Genomic DNA, 14732 nt, shown 5'->3' with positions numbered 1-14732 from the left:
AGACATTGTAATGGAGAGAGCTGGAAGTAAAGGGCTTCAACATGCAGAAGCTAATGTATCAGATGAGAAACAGTTACAATTCAAATAAGGGGGAGAACATACTTTTCTTATTTTAATTTTACGGTCTGCTTTTTTCTTCTGATTTGCATAATTTATTATCAGTCACTGCATATTGCAGCATTCAAAATATATCTGTTTGTGTGTATTAATTATGTCTTGAGCAACATGGCCTCTGATTGCATTAACTAGCGGGGGCCAAGCTCCTCCCCGCTTGCTATGTCTCACAATTTCATAGTCCCTCCAGAAACCTATGGACAGGGCCGGCGACAGGGGGGGTCAAGGGGGACATGTGTGTCGGGCCCCGGCGGTCTGAAGGGCCCTAGAGTCCAGCCGCGGCCGGGACCCATCTGTAAGCTGCGTGACCCGTCTAGTGTGCAGTCTAAGCGTGGCGTGCTGCCCCGCCCCGCCAGTGTCTATGGAATGTGTGCTGCCTTGATCGCTCTGAAGCTGTGTGCACTGTGCAGCCGCCGGGGCCCATCTGTAAACTGCGTGACCCCGTCTAGTGTGCAGTCTGAGCGTGGCGTGCTGCCCCGCCCCCGCCAGTGTCTATGGAATGTGTGCTGCCTTGATCGCTCTGAAGCTGTGTGCACTGTACAGCCGCCGGGGCCCATCTGTAAGCTGCGTGATCCCGTCTAGTGTGCAGTCTAAGCGTGGCGTGCTGCCCCGCCCCACCAGTGTCTATGGACTGTGTGAGTGTGTGCTGCCTTGATCGCTCCGACGCTGAGTGCACAGTGCAGCCGCCGGGTCTCTCCGGTGGCTGTGTCAGTGTGTGTGGTCTGAACTTGGACCGACTGAAGGGGAGACTAGTGAGTCTCTGTGAACGTCTGCACTTACAGTGCAGCAGGCAGCAGCAGCCGCTCAGCATTTGGAGGCTGAGTCGGTTGTCTCCTGGCTGCACTGCGCATGGACCTTACTGCGCATGCGTGGCCCCATTATGAAACCTGCTCCGCACTGTGCTGTGGCTGCCTCCTGCCCTGGCCCTGCCTAGTGCCCTCTTGTCAGGAGATGAACGCAGAGCAGGACGGGACAGTTGGAGAAGCCAAGTCCCCACCTGAAGTCAGAAAGGCCCCCCTGGATCTGGACCTCAAAAGTACAGGTGACTAAGGTGAGGAGATCAAGGAGGGAAGGAGGCAATTAGCTGCCTGGAGCTCATCTCTGCAGAGAGAGCCAGGCAGGGCCATCTTTACACATGGGCTTGATGGGCAGTTGCCCGAGGGCCCTACAATCCTAGGGGCCCACTGCCCAGTCCAGGTCATAGGTTACACACCTGCGTCACCGATATCACTATATACCTGCGTCACCCATATCACTACACACCTGCGTCATCCATATCACTACACACCTGCGTCATCCATATCAATACACACCTGCGGCATCCATATATGGTTGTGACTTTATTTGCATGTACTGTTACACAGAGTAATTAGAATATTTAAATTGAATTAGGCTGGAGATTATGGTGTGGCTGAGAGACGTTTTATATTGTAGCGAGTGCCAATAGATGATGGTAGACACACCCATTGGACAATGTTAGACATGCCCAATAGGTGGTGCTGGACACAACCCTTTTGTTTGACGGTGCACCCTCTAATAAAATGTGCTGTGCAGGCCTATGGCCGCAAGCTTAGTGCCCTGACTACTAGTGAGCCCAGTCGCCACAGACAAACAGATGACGGGAATCCCTGACATCCCCGGCTCTTTTCTAGTATTCCAGTGTCTTATATTTGGAAATACATTTACTGGTACATGCAAAAGAGGGTTGTGTGGGTTTAGGATTATGTGGGGGGGCTCCAGAAATATCAGTGTACAGGGCCAGAAAATTTCTGTTGCCGGCCCTGCCTATGGATACTGCATTTACAACAGAGGGTTTGCAGAAGATACAGATTTGTCCTTATTCACTATTGCTGCAGTCTTGCCTAATAGCCCTCGTCAATGTGCAAGGTCACACATAAGCTTGCATACAACATATTTATGGTGACTTTTTTCCTTGAACGCGCAATGCAACAAAATCACTTAATGATACTGCACTAAGTAATTTGATATATGACACTTGTATCTTTGTGTGAATGACTCAATGATCTGCAAAGTGCTATGATGCATGGCTAATTTTTTCCCCTCAGAATTCCATTGAGCATCTTCTGCAACTCTGTATATATTTAAAAGTAATTCCTGTGTAGTTGAAGTTTCAGCTGTTGTCTTCGCTGCATCTGTGATCTACATAATATGCAAGTTTAAAAAGATCTTTGCTACTTTATACTGCTTGGCACGTCTCACTCACGCCAGGCTTCTCCCGTTGCCTTGGCATATTGAGGGGGTCTTTCTATTTCACACGCTTCCCCGCACGTTCGCGCGGGGGAGCGATGTTTTCTTTCTGCGCATGTTTTATGCACTTGTGCAGGGTCCCTGGGTGAACGGACTCGGCGACTTCCCCATGGGAATTTGGGCGGGAGGAGGTGTGCTGGGGGCAGGCGGCTGACGTCACATGATGCCACCCTGTCTTCGGTGGAATGGCCGCAAATATAAGTCAGTCTCCATCGAATGATTGTCTTCATCACACATCCCCTGCCATGGTTGCGAGGGGATATGGTGGTGGCGGGGGCGGGGATTCGGTGGGGCAGGCCCTCTGGGGGCGGGGATTCGGTGGGGCAGGCCCTCTGGGACTTGTTAAGTTGCGAGCTTTGCAGCTTACCTAGTCAACCAGAGTCAAGTTTTGTGGCTAAATATAAAAGGGTGTGAAAATCAGAAAGTGAGAGATTTTGGGAGAGTTTTTCCATTTTTTTTTTAAAGCGGCAATCATTTACACTGAGAAAAACAGGTTGATTTGGCCATGTAATTGACTGCAGCTTTAAAAAAAAATTGGAAAACTCTCCCAAAATCTCTCACTTTCTGATTCTCACACCCTATTACATTTGGCCCTTGGAGTAGGAGAACACTTCTCTATCTGTGATGTGTGCTGTGGTAACCTCTTGGTTCATTGAGGGGTTTTCTGAGAATGTTCCTCAAAATATACTTCATACATCTGCCGCTAAAGGTGAACTTTTCCTTTAAGACCAAATGAGGCCTTAGTCAGGGATGTCTTTTTGGCAGGCTTTATTACTATTGTAATAGATAATAAACATACCTCACAAGAAGAATATTGTTGAAGTTTATACAATTCAAATGTAAAAAGCATTTTCAAATCAGTTATGAGTAAACACAGCAACAATCCTGATAATAGACAGCCATTACTGAAATTAGGAGCAACATAAGCTCAATATTATCCAATGTAAAAAAAAAAAGTTTTAAATCATATTCCCGATTAAGCCTGTATTTATATAACCGTTGAGGGAGGAAGCCCTTCACTGCAACAGCTGGCACCTTGGCCTCTAACAGCATAAGAGCATGCTACCATCAAAATCACCATGACAACAAGTAAACAGCATACCCGTGGCTGGTTGCTATAATAACAAGTACACAACTTCTTTCTTTATAAAAGTCCATCTGACAGTGCTAGAGCTCGGAAAAATCTTACTTACAAAGTAGTTCTTTATATTTTGCATTGTGAATGCTGCAGAGCACAAAATGTGACATAGGCTGGGAAATGATTATAAATAATCTTTAAACATTAAAGGACTGTTGTTGTATTTTAGCACAACAATCTCACAATCAGGATGTGTTTCTGAATAGAAAATATAAACAGATTATAGTAAAGGCCCCCATGCATTAGGCCGACTTGTCTGAAAAAGTTCACTGAAAAGTGAAGTTTGTATCTGGGTAAAGCTATGTACAGTAATCGCATGAACAAAACATAAAGTTGCTGATAGGTGCATAGCTTGAGAGATCTATAAAGTCGGGTGTGGTATAACACCCCAACAGTCAGGATTCCGACAGTCATTAGCCCCGCAGTCAGAATCCCGACTGCGGGGACTCAGACAGCGGGGTGGGTCGCCACACTGTGGGCACAGTGGCTCGCTACACTCGTCACCTATTTTATTCTCCCTCTATGGGGGTCGTGGACCCCCATGAGTAAGAATAGCCGCTGCCCGCGTGTTGGGCTTTTAGCAGTCAGGGTAATGACTGTCGGAATCCCGACTGCTGGTGAGTCCTCCGGCACCCTATAAAGTCTACAACTAATTATTCATTGCTTAACAATAAAGGTCTGTGTTGGAAGATGTCATTGTTCGGGTTTCAGATTTTAACTTGAACATTTTTTGGATTTTATTTCACGGTTTCTAATTTAAAAAACCAACTCTAATAATTGTATTTCCGCTATTCTTATGGTGCCCGAGCATGCATCTTCATTTGTGATGTTATAATGGTTTAGAGCTATGTGTTAATAAAGCTGTAAATAAAAGTGAATTGTAATCCATGCAAATGTTTATGTATATTAGATTCTTTTTATTGACCGATGCTTGTTGAAATTCCGACTTGTCTGAGGCACAAATCGGACCTAATTTTCTTTGAACTCCCCCAACTTCTCCATGGGGGCCCTTCAATCTGATTTGGCTCTTGATGTGACATTTTACATGCGATTTATCGCAAGTGATTTCTCACATGTAAAAGGACTCCCGGGAAGCACCCACGATATACACTGATGGCTGCACATCAGATTTATCTTATGTGCAACACGTCCGACCTCTGACTCTGACCCGATGTGCAGTGGATAGGATATTAAACACATGCAATTTTGCCACTTTGCACCCTATTTCTCTGCCCAATCCATCAGAATTGGGTGGAAAGTGTCCAAATCATCGCAATGGTGTATGGGAATCTATATACAATCTCCTTTTTTAAAATCTCAAATAGCATAGAGATACACTACTGAGAATTTGACATACACTGACTCCTACATTACACAGACCCCACTGCAAGCCATTTTTCATACACCTCCCCCACATTACAAAGACCCCATTGCCAGCCATTTTACATACACTGATGTCCACATTACACATACCCTATTGCCAGATACTTAATATAAAAGACATTTCACAGATCCCACGGCAAGATCCTTGAAGAATTGGCAATATTGCAAACCCCCCTCGTAGACTGCCCATTACGCATGCCCCTTCTTTTTAACACCTTCCCACATTATACTTCTTTAAATGGGGTAATATGTCCTTGTATGAGCTACTACCACAAGAATGAACTACTGAACATTGATCTATTGTACTAGAGCCAGGGCTTCCATTAGGCAAGTTTAGGCAGCTGCCTATAGGCGCCGGACCTGAGGGGGCGGTCTGCGGTCATTGGCTGATGTTACGGGTAATGGTGCGAACAATATCTTCCGCAACACTTGTCACTGCTTCTATACACAGTCGGCCCACCAGCTAGCCTTCTGCCGCCGCTCACCCGCTTCCTCCTGCTACCATGCAGCCGCTAGCCTCCTGAGTTCTGCTGTCGCCCGCACGCCGCTAGCTGCCTTCTGCTATCGCCCAGTGAATAGCCTAATGCTGTTGCCCGCTAGCCACCTGAGTCCTGCTGTCGTCCTTCCGCTAGTCTCTTGCTGCCCGCCGGCTCCCTTACCAGCGGCACATGCATCCATAGTAGCAGGAGGCCAGCGGCGCTTATGACCGTCCAGATGGCAGAAGCCAGAAGAAGTGTCTCCTGCCTGGGTCAACGGACAGGGGCATCCCCCACACTCACATAGCAGTGTGTGTGTATTCACTACATCACAATGTTTCTGGGCATGACTGCCCCTTTTTCAAGGTGAAAATCTGTGTGTGTATTAAATATTTAAATATATATTTTGTGTATGTATTGTGATCTGCAGTTTGGGTTGGGTGCTGATCAGCCTTCATGAATGGTATACTGTGACTTTATTTTCCCCCTATACTACAGCCAGCCTGGGGGTCCCTGCTTCCTCTGGAGTATGTTTTGCATTAGACCTTTCAGATATATATTATATACATATGGCGGATGACTCCCTGGAAGCCTGACCCTAAATTCCCCCATTAATGCCTAAACCCCCCCTCCCTGCTAGTTTACCCCGCATACTTACCAATATGGATCCCAGCTGTCTGTATTCCAGTATTGGGATCCTGATCTAATCGAAGTACCCACGACAATGTTGTGAGGGCAGTCGGGATGCCAGAATCTGTATCCTGACTGCTGTTAACCGCATCCCATAACTATCGGTCGATCTATCCTCCTCAAAGTGGGTATTGATGTGTATGACTGGGCAGGGGAGGGAGGCATTCAGCAATCAGTTTGCCTAGGGTGCTGACAAACCTTGTAACGGCCCTGACTAGAGCAGAGGTTACTCACTTCAATATCATGACAAAAATTGAAGTCCATTAAAGGAAGGGGTTCTGAAGTGTATTGTCATAGGTTCAGTTTAGGTAGACTTACCATACTATCCCTTATACTAGGACTCTCATGGATTACATACAGTAGGTTCTGTGGGATGGAATTAAAAGGGAATACATGGTCGGATTTTTTCACAGTGGATTTAAGTAAATCAGGTCTTTTTAATTTAAGAGCTCTATCCTTAGCAGACCGTAGCATGGGCAGTGCATACCCTCTCATATGGAATGTATCAATTATTTTATCAAGCTCCTCCCCCAGTTTAGTAGTGTCGCTACAAATGCGCACCACCCTGACCATTTGTGAATAGGGGAGGCCCTTCTTCAGTTGCGGGGGATGATGGCTGCTTGACAGCAGAAGTGTGTTTCTATCGGTGGGTTTAGTAAATGATTATGTATTCGTAGGATTGATGGTGCAGCGCTCTTCTACATTGCCAGGCTTAGCGTTACTGTGGCCGATAGGCTGGTCTCGGTCACCTGATGCCCCTAGCGAGGTGTGTGAGGCCTTGTGGGGACATCTCGGGGCCGTGGTTGGCACGTCGGTGGACGGCTCGCGGGTGCCCGCGGTGGGGGTACACTCGCGGTGGAGTGAGAGACTCCGTGGGTGCCTCCGGGCGGCGTGCACACTGTGTGCTGTCTAACAGATCGCTGAGCAGCAGCATCCGTTACCATGACTACCATAGGCTGGGACGCGTTGCTATGGACGTGACGTGGATGGGTGTGAGCCAGACACGTCACTGCTAGGCGCGCGTGTCACCTGCAGTGGGCTGGGAGTGGACTCGGCTGGTAATGAGGTGAGTGTGGCGCCAATTGCTCCTTTTTAAACGGTGTATGTTCTGTGAATGCTTTGTATTGTTTGCATTCTCCTGAGAAAGGGGTGAACTCCCTGAAACGACCCGTCGAGGCAAATAAAGCAAAGTTTTGCACATCAAGAAGCTGCAGTGCCGTGTTTGTTCCTGGATACCCTGGGGACCCTGCTGTCAGGGCCGGTGCTACCACTAGGCAGCTTTAGGCAGCTGCCTTATTTATCCTTTAAATGAAGAAGGGCCAGAAGGAAGGAGGGGGACCCGGAGAAGAGTAACTAAGAGCTGGTGCGTCAGACAGCACCCGCCCGGCTAGCCTTCCCTAGCCACACTGAACGCCCCAGCCCCAGTACAGTTAGTGCCTCCGAGTCCCCGCCAGCAGCAGTGGCCGGGGCAGAACTATCGGCGGTGCATCAAGGCTGGGGTCCGCTGCGTTATGGACCGCATGTCGGTGCCGTCGTTTCTGTTTTTTTATCATTAATATTCTGGGGTACAGCGGCACACCGGGAGGCCTGCGGCCATGACAGGCTGTAGGATCGCCAGCATAGGCGAATCTAGGGGGTGGTCCGGGGGTGAGCCCATTTTGTAGCTGAGGGATGGGGCTTTCCAACGAACCCAGCCCCGTGTCTCTAGCCCCCTGGGAACCGGAGATACTGCCAGGCAAATCTGGAACGTTTTCCCTATAGGATAACATGGGACCCGCTAATTCCAACCCCCATCCAGTTCAACGGCTGCCAGTTCCCCCTTCGGCATCACTGAAGCTCGAGGTTGATCTCAGTCAAACCCAAATAGCTGGGCCTTCAATCTGATAGACATGCTGGATCCATATGAGTTAATTGGTTCCAGGGATATTGAGGTTAAACCGTTTTTTTTTTTCATTTCTGAAATGTAATTTCATGACTGTTTATGTTCTTTGAGATTTCTCTGGAACCAAATAGCCCAGTAAACAGCCCAGTTTCACGGGACCAAAATCATTTGAAGTCAACTCAAAAGTTCTTCAATATGATACTGGTCTCATGTAAATGGGTCAGTTGGTTCCGAAGATATAGCTGGTTGGTTAAAGGGGAGTAGGGAGAGGGGAGTGGTTGTCTCTCCCCCTCACACCAGAAAATGCAGGGACTAGGCTGGTGTATAAGGGGTCAGCCTGGGAATGTCCCTGCATGATACTGGGACCATATTCCCGGGTAAATCCCTGCATTTTCTGTTGTGAAATGGGTATTATTTCAAACAGCCGTGACCTGCAGTGCTCTGAATACAGCCGGGCAGCCCCCTGCTCTCTGCCCAGCTGTCAATGACTGTCACCCCTGCAGCTTCTGCTCTAATTCTTCTCCCCGCTTTCACCTCAGCCCACCCCCCCTTTAATCATGTGGTGCTGGCGCCCGGCGTGCTCCCCCGGCGTCACGCACAACAACAGCGCGCACAATATTTCAAATGTCCACTCGGCTAGAGGGGACACCAGGAGGGGAGTGGGAGTGTGCTCTGCGCTGTGCTCTGCTCCTCTCCCCATAGATGCAGCTGCACCACTCTCCATCTCTCCCTGCAGCAGCAGCAGCGAAGGCTCATATAAAAATTTGCAGTAAGTGGCACTTTTGGGGGCATTGCTTAAGGGACGCTACAAGTGGAGGTATGTGGGGGCATTACGCATAATGTGTGGCTTAATGTGTAAGGGGCATTACGTTGTGCAGCATCATGTGGAAGGGGCATTATGTGTGCAGCATCATGTGTAAGGGGCATTATGTGTGCAGCATCATGTGTAAATGACATTATGTGTGCAGCATCATGTGTAAATGACATTATGTGTGCAGCATCATGTGTAATGGGTACTATGGTGCGCAGCATCATGTGTAATGGGTACTATGGTGTGCGGCATCATATGTAATGGGTACTATGGTGTGCGGCATCATGTGTAATGGGTACTATGGTGTGCGGCATCATGTGTAATGGGTACTATGGTGCCATCAAGCAAGAACCCCCTAGCAATGAGCACGTAGGTAAGCAGCACTTATGTGGCAAATATGTAATGGGCATTACAGTTTGTTATATAGTATGTAATGGGAATCATGATGTGTGGCACAATGTGTACTGGGCATTATGGTGTGTGGCCTTATGTGTAATTGGCATTACGGCGTGTGGCTTTATGTGTAATGGGTATTACGGAGTTTGCTAAAATGTGTAATGGGCATTACTGTGTATGGTCTAAAGTGTAATACCACACCCCTTTTTGTGATGCCACACCTCCTTCCCACGAGACCACACCCCCTTTTTGACGCGCGGCTGCGCCGCGCAAAGGTCCCCCTGCTGTTGTATCTATATCTGGGACCACCCATTACCATAATTCTAGATTCGCCTATGATCGCCAGGATTTGCCTCCCTCCGTGCGCCTGCACAGTGCATGTGTCTATTGCTCTGTGCTGCTGCCCTGTATGTTCCGCCCAGGGCTGCTGTACATGAGGAGAAGAGGAGAGCTGCGAGCAGCGTGGTGCCAGCTGCTGGACCGTAAGAAGAGCGGGTCCAAGCGGCAGAAGGTTAGAAAGATGAAGTGGGTGCAATGCAGAGTAGATCCGAGGACGTTGAAGAAGGCTGCCGGGCAACACTAAAACCAGAGGTCCGCCCAGGAAGAGCTGCAGTGAGATGAATGCATCCTATGGATGCAAGGTTAATAGCTACTACACACCCCCTGACATTATCCCCCCAGCCTATCTCTAACTGTACATCCCTTCCCCCCATCCTACCTCTAACTATACATCCCCTCCATTCTAATTCTAACTATACATCCCTCCCCCCTATCCTAACTCTAACTATACACCCCCATCCCACCCTAACTCTAAAGTCCCGTACACATGGAGTGATTATAGCATATATCACCGGGGATATGGTCGCTGAGCGTGCATATCCCCATGTGCATGGGGTGACTGTCACTAGGAGAACACTCCCGCAACCAGCGTCTTTCTGCTTCAGTAACTCCGTTTTCATCAGCGGGTCACTGATGAAATCGTTCAGCGACTAAATCACTTAGTGTGTATGGAGCTGAACTCTACACCTTCCTCCCCCCTCCCAGCTTAACTCTAACTATATACTATCCTACCCACAGTCTACCTCTTTCTATACACCCCCCATGGCCAAATCTTAACTACACCCCCCCCCCCCTGTAGCCGAACCTTAATTATACACTCCCCAGTAGCCTAACGCTAACTATACATAACCCCATAGACTAACCCTATCTATACCCCCACCTGCAGCTTAACCCTACCCATCCCCCTCCCCACAGCCTAAACATAACCATACACTCCCCTCTGCAGCCTAACCATACTCCCCCCTTAGCCTATAACCCTAACCATACACACTCAATGCAGCCTATAACCCTAATCATACACACACACCCCACAGCCTATAACCCTCACCATACACAAACACACCCTATAACCCTGTGTGTAAGTACACGGTAAGCGATACCCCTCTGTTGTCTATGGGTGCCCTCACGATAATGTATAGGTGTTGGAAATTACTGATCAAAAAAGGGTTATGGGGGATGAAAGGGGGGGGGGGGGGGAGTTGGCAGAAGTTTTGCCTAGGGTGCCAAGAACCCTTGCACCGGCCCTGCCTGCTGTGTATGTATTTCAACAAAGGCACGCTGCCACATTGAACTGTTGTTGATAGTGCCGGTCCATTTGGACATATATATATATATATATACTCCAGTACTCCCTCAATGTACTGAGGGGGATATGGACACTCTCCTTGTTGCACCAATAGACAAAGCATTCAATGGTTTTGTGTAAAATCACAAATAGTAATATTTATTCCAATAAAGAAATTTTCATCCTGCCCCGACGTTTCGGTCCACAATCGGACCTTTATCAAGGAGCTTATTAGGATGGATCACCAGCGTATAATAGCGTTTTCACCTCAGCCCTGAGGGAAATGGAGACAGCTACATCTAGATGTAGCTGTCTCCATTTCCCTCAGGGCTGAGGGAGTACTGGAGTATTATTGGGGCACGTGATCACACACGTTAACCCCCTTTGGACACCCCGGATTTTACTTTGTTCTATGTGCGAGTGCGGTCTCTTTTGGATCTATATATATATTTTTTATTTATTGATGAAAGAAAGATGTGGCATTTGTTTATTCCGACTTTTTTTTTCTCCTCTCCGGGAGAAGCCCGGAGAGGAGGCCCGACAGCAGCATGTCAGGGGGGCAGGACAGGCAATCGTCATCAAGCCCCGCCCCCATGACAGTCAAATAAAGTAATTTGCGGGTCCGCGAACTGGAGGAGGGTCTAAAATGTCGCAAAATTATGCAATTCGTGTCATTTTAGCCCCGCCCCACGCCGCAGACCCGTGAAAACCGGTAATTTTGTGCTGCAGGGAAGGGGGTAGCGGGGGCTGCCTGGCCAATGTGGAAGGATTGCCCACCTTCCCGGGGGGCCGGGAGGGGGAAACCGATTTTCGGAGCCTCCCAGCAAATTCGGGAAGGTAGGCAAACCTGGTTTATTCTGCAGCTCTTTCAAATCTTAAAATGTATTCCCATACCTGTCAACTTTAGGAGGTGTCAATTCCGGGCCTGCTAAATAGGGGGTGGAGAGGTGGGACATCGGGTAGAGGTGTTGGGCCTCACTGCAGGACCCCCTTGTTGTTTTCATTCTATCGCTATTGGTATACTGGCCTGTCTGCTCCTGCAGCTTAACAGGGAATCAAATATATTGATTGGGTAAATATCGCTATTGGTATACTGGCCTGTCTGCTCCTGCAGCTTAACAGGGAATCAAATATATTGATTGGGTAAATATCGCTATTGGTATACTGGCATGTCTGCTCCTGCAGCTTAACAGGGAATCAAATATTTTGATTGGGTAATCCAAGACAGTGCTAATATTATTTATAGATTTGAGAGCTCTTGTATAAGTTTAAACTAATTTGTCTTCAAGTGCTAGCAATCTGCTATTTGAATGTTTGTTTATATTGGAGTTTTATTGCCTGCCTTGTAATTGGGGAGGGGTGGATTGTTCAGACTTTGATTAGTTGTATTGAGTTCACATGGACAGAATCCATCATTTATAAGGGAGCCTCACTAGGCTGTTGTAGCCTGAGCTGTTGGGTTATTTTATAAGGGTTTATTTAAAAGGGTTCTGTAATGATACAACAAATTCAGGACTTATTCAGGACTTGAACAGGATGAAAACAGATGAACTCATCACCAAGACATCTTCAAGCCTAAGAAAGTTTAACAACCCTTTGCTTTAACCTCTAAAATTGAACGTATGTACCTAACCTGCACTCCTATATACTCACACTGTCACTATGCTGCCTGTTTGTGTATGTGATTCATCCATTCTAGTAACATAATCTGCTTCTATATTGCAATACTTGTGTTTGTACATTTAGACATTGCAAATTTGCTAATTGGAGCCATATTAGGCTGGTGCCTGCTCCACAAAATACAGGGTAACTCTACAACTGAAAACATTTACTTCACTGCATGCCATAGCATTGTATCCAATCTATGGTCAGCTGTGCTAATCAGCGTGCACTCACATATATGTAGGGTTTATAAATTACTATCTGAGCAACACCAGTAAGCTGGTATTAACTATTGCAAGCCTAATATAACTCTTGGCCTATAGAACTGTTCAAATACACCATGTACTATAAACTATTGCTCTGCTTCGCTCTCCATGGTTTTCTCTCAAAATCAGTCTCTTCTCTCTCTCTCCCTGAAGCTCAGCCCTCTATACACATTTCTGCCTCCATTATTCACACTCCTCTTATTAACACTCATGAGATTTTTACATATCTCTCTACATTGACAATAACATCCACAAACTGTCACCAGAAACAACATTCACAAACCACCTGCAGCTACACCTATCTCTCTCTACTGCTTCTATTAGCTGGTGACATTTCACTTAATCCAGGCCCCAGCTGCTTGCCCCGCTCGCAGGCACCTAACTCTCAGGAACATAGTAATCCAGCTAACCTCATAAACATCAAATGCCTCCCTTCATCCCCCAAATCACTAAAATGTGCATTATGGAATGCACGCTCTGTTGGCAACAAATTAACATCCATCAACGACCTCTTCATTTCAAACAACTTCAACCTGCTGGCTATAACAGAAACATGGCTCTCACAATCAGACACAGCCTCCCCTGCAGCCCTGTCACACGGTGCTCTCCACTTCACACACACACCCAGGCCTGGTGACAGCAGAGGAGGTGGGGTTGGAATATTACTATCCCAATCCTTCACATACAGTACAAAGTTATACCACAGGTTCCATCACTCACATTCACATCATTTGAAGTACATTCCATCAGAACTTACACTCCTTTCTCGCTGCGTGTTGCAGCTATCTATCGCCCACCTGGGCAGCCAACACGATTTCTGGAAGATTTTTCTGCCTGGCTCCCTCACTTCCTTTCTGCTGACATCTCAACCATCATCATGGGTGACTTCAACATTGCTATTGATAGCCCAAAATCTGCTGCTCATGCCTCCAAACTACTCTCTCTAACCTCCTCTCTCGGCCTCTCCCAATGGACTGACTCCTCTACTCATCAGGATGGCCACTGTCTTGATCTGATATTCACTAAGCTGTGCTCAGTGTCGGAATTCACCAATTCTCCTTTCCCTCTCTCAGATCACAACCTTATCACCTGCATGCTGTCCTCTAGTACTTCTAACCCAAAAACACAGAAATCCTTTAATCCACCTCAAGCCCACAGAAATATTAATGATATTAATTTTCAAGTACTCTCCTCCTCACTGCAACAACAGCTTGCTCCTATTTCTGCATTCACTACGCCTGAGATGGCGGTATCACACCTAAACCTAACCCTCAAAACAGCCCTGGATGAAGTGGCTCCAGTTACCCACCACACTCCACGTAGGCCTAGACGCCAACCGTGGCACTCTAAATTAACGAGACACCTACAAAATATCTCACGCAAAGCTGAGCGTAAATGGCGTAAATCTCACAGTCCAATGGATTTCTTTACATATAAGAATATCTACCAGTACTATAGTTATGCCCTGGAAACTGCCAAACAAACATATTTCCAAACTCTCATTTCTGCTCAAGCTTCTAACCCAAAACGACTTTTTAATACATTTAAATCCCTTCTCAACCCTCCCTCACCCAAGCCACCAACCACTATCCATGCACAAGATATTGCTTCCTACTTCAGGGATAAGATTGACAAGATCAGAGATGAATTGGTATGCTCCAACTCAGTTGGTGATATGCTCAATTCCATACCTGAGCCCTCTGAAGCATTTGCTTCATTTGATCCCACAAATGAAGATGAAGTATCTGCACTTTTCTCTGCCTCCCACTCTACTACCTCTCCTCTTGACCCTATACCCTCGCAAATAAGTAAATCTCTGTCTCCTGTGCTCATTCCAATCTTAACTAAAATCTGTAACCTCTCTTTCTCTACTGGTGTCTTTCCTTCATTGTTCAAACAAGCAGTTATTACTCCGATTCTGAAAAAACAGAATTCTGATCCAAGCTCTCTCTCAAACTACCGTCCCATTTCTCAACTTCCATGCACCTCCAAACTACTTGAAAGACTTGCTTATACTCGCCT

At 47.1% G+C, this 14732-nt stretch overlaps 1 protein-coding gene across 5 annotated transcripts in view; it reads left to right on the top strand.

Annotated features, from left to right (window-relative positions):
* Positions 1-14732, top strand: part of FAM227B (family with sequence similarity 227 member B) — a 411735-nt gene that overhangs the window by 51192 nt on the left and 345811 nt on the right. The window lies entirely within an intron of this gene.

The sequence above is a fragment of the Crinia signifera genome, chromosome 4, assembly GCF_055691185.1.
Source record: "Crinia signifera chromosome 4, ASM5569118v1, whole genome shotgun sequence".
NCBI classification, from domain to species: Eukaryota; Metazoa; Chordata; class Amphibia; order Anura; family Myobatrachidae; genus Crinia; species Crinia signifera.
This window is presented reverse-complemented; position numbering and strand designations above follow the sequence as displayed.